Raw genomic sequence first — 3,167 nt, 5'->3', positions numbered from 1 at the left:
GTCGTCGTCGTCGTCGTCGTCTACGTCTCTCTCTCTCTCTCTCTCTCTCTCTCTCTCTCTCTCTCTCTCTCTCTCTCTCTCTCTAGACCATCACTCTCATGCCGGTCTCTCTCTCAATTCTCACCGCTCCTTCCTCCGCCGCCACCTTCAACTGCACCACCCCCACCAACGCCACCTCCAACTTCGTCCCCACAAACGCCACCACTCTCAATGTCGTCAAGACCCTCTTCAACATCACCCGGCCACCTCCGCACCCTCCTCGGAGCCAACAACCTCCCCCTCTCGACCCGACCCGACTCACCCGTCCTCGCCGCCAACAAGCTCCTCGTCCCTTTCTCTTGCACCAAGCCTCAGATCTGGGTCACCTTTCTCTCTCACCCGACTCACCCGTCCCCGCCGCCGTCAAGACGCTACTGCTGCCACCTTTCTCTCTCTACCAAGCCTTCTCGCCAACCCACCACCGTCCCTCGAAATTTCAAAGGGGTAAGAAAGGTAAGTTCTTCAATTTTTCTGGTTTAATTAGCTTTGGTGATAGATTTATGTGTTTTTGTTTAATTTGATTTTGATTTTGGTTAGGATGTGATTGATATGATGGTGGTGGCATGGTGATTATTTGGTACAGTGGTGGTGGTGGTGGTGGTGGTATATTTGGGGCAGATTGTTGGCATGAATTGAAAGAGAGATACTGTATTGAAGTTTACTGACCCCCAGTTTACTAGGGAGCAATGAATTTGTTTATTAGCGTAAGAATGAGTATCTGTTGTGTATAATTGGCATGAAATTGAAAGGAAAATACTGTATTTAAGTTTATTGATCCCCAATAAAAGTTTACTAGGGGGCAGTAAACTTTCACTGTGTTTACTAGAGGGCAATGAATTTGTTTATTAGGGTAAGAATGAGTATCTGTTGTGTATAATTGGCATGATATTGAAAGGAAGATTTTGTATTGAAGTTTACTGACCCCCAGTAGAAGTTTACTAGGGGCAGTAAACTTCCACTGTGTCACACCCCAATTTTTGAAAATTTTTTCGAAAGGAAATTTTCAAAAATTTTGGCATAATATCCCTTAAAATAATATAATCCCAAAACCTGTTTCAACAAAATTTCAATGAAACTAAACTCAATGCGGAAATACACACAACTCCATATTAAGTTAAATATTTCATTTCCTTGTTTACATAAACTCGAGAGTCAAGAAAATGACACGCTCACATGAGTTTATTATTGTCTATCCCAATGTATATATAAAAATAAATATATACAATGAACAACCAAAACCCAATAAAAAACCTGTCACTAAGCCTTCACCTCAACCCTGCTGATCCTCACCTGCAGGTCTAACCCCTACACCAATAATTGGTGCACCGGGTTGTAAACAACAAACCCGGTAAGCTAAAAAGCTCGTATGAGTAAACTCAAAAATAACACAACATTTATCACATTCAATATTCCACAAGAGAGATTGGATCCATAATTAAAGAAAAACACACATCCCACACATTACCCAAGAAAAGTACCCATGAGTCCCAGATATTTAATAAAATACCCCTCATGACCTACAACAACACTATGTGTACCCATGGGTCTCAGATACCATACAGTATCTCCCATGACCTACACTGACAGACAAACTAGAGTTCTATTCCTAACCGCAACCAATCACCCGGCCAAAGGCTTGGAACCCGGTTGACTGTCTAATATCAAACACAAAAAATGATAAATAGCAACTTAACCGCAACCAATCACCCAATTAAGGACTTGGAACCCGGTTGGGCTATTTATCAAAAAATCAGAATATCACAACATTAACCTCAACACAATATCACATCATTAATTCTATTTTTTCACATGGAAATATTTACCTGAACAAAATATAGATATTCCACAAGAATAATCTATAAATAATTAATAAACTCATGATCACATGAATCTCAAAATAGCACATAAAGAAAACTTGTTTTACCTTACCTTTGAGCCGTTGGCGATCAAGCTCATATATTTTTAAAAACAATTAAAAGCAAAATATTAAATCCAACATCATCATCATTATCATCATCACATGACCATAATTAAATTTGGTTCAAAAGTGAACCTTGATGAGATTTACTCACCTAGAAATCCCGCTGCAAAACTCCCAACACAACGAAGGCAAGCCAATCACAAAAATCACAAATCACCTAAAATCACATAAATAAATCCTTAGTAATAAAATACTATAGGTTATCACAATACCCCTTAACTAACCCTTAGTTCAAAGGAGGACAACTTTTCAAGGTCGTCGAACTTAGAGACCCAAAATGGCTGTCTCTAATCCTCAAATCCTAACTCAACCCTCAACCAAACCTAATAACAAACTTAAAATCCTATCATACGAACAAAGCTCACAACCTAGGAATTCTACATCTCAATAAGCTCACCACAACAAGAGCTAGCCAAAACATAGTAATCTAAGCCACAATCCTACCGGACGCACTGCCACGCGCTGCCACAGGCGGCGGCGAGTGGGCCCCACGCGCCTCCATGGACTTCCGAATTAGAGAAAACTCTCAACAGCAAAGTTGAAGCTTGCAGCAAGGGGAGCAACTTTCATACCTGAGGCTTCAACCAATTATGGCCGGAACCGGCCGGAAACTGCCCCGAAAGGTAGCCAGCAAATCACACTACAAAACCTGCAAAACCGGCCTCAAAACCTCAAAAACTTGCTTCAACTATGCCTAGACACTACTAAGAGGAAGAGGGGATCAAGACTCACCTAAACTTGGCCGGAAACGGCGTCGAAATCACTGGTTTTCCGGCGGGACAGCAGCAGCTCCGCCGCTTCGTGACGGCTTCCAGGCGGCGGGACTGCTCCAGAAATGAATAGGGCTGCTGTGGGAGTCGAATGGGACCGGTGGCGTCCGGTTTGGTGGCCGGAGGAGGAAGAACTCGGCTGAAGAAGGTGAAGGCTCGGGAAGCTCGAGTGGGAGGAGAGAGAGAGGAGGGAAACTGATTTTAGGGTTCTAATTAATCCCACACACATTTTTTCTATTTATACTCTTTTCAAACCCGAAAACAAACTTCCTCTGAACATAACTTTTTCATACGACATCCGTTTCAGACGTGCCGCATGTCTACGAACTCGTATCAACAAACTCTACAACTTTCGTGAAGGAAGTTTTCGAAGATAA

Source organism: Fragaria vesca, linkage group LG6, assembly GCF_000184155.1.
Source record: "Fragaria vesca subsp. vesca linkage group LG6, FraVesHawaii_1.0, whole genome shotgun sequence".
In the NCBI taxonomy this organism is placed as follows: Eukaryota; Viridiplantae; Streptophyta; class Magnoliopsida; order Rosales; family Rosaceae; genus Fragaria; species Fragaria vesca.
The sequence above is the reverse complement of the archived record's forward strand: the minus strand, read 5'-3'. Positions refer to the sequence as shown.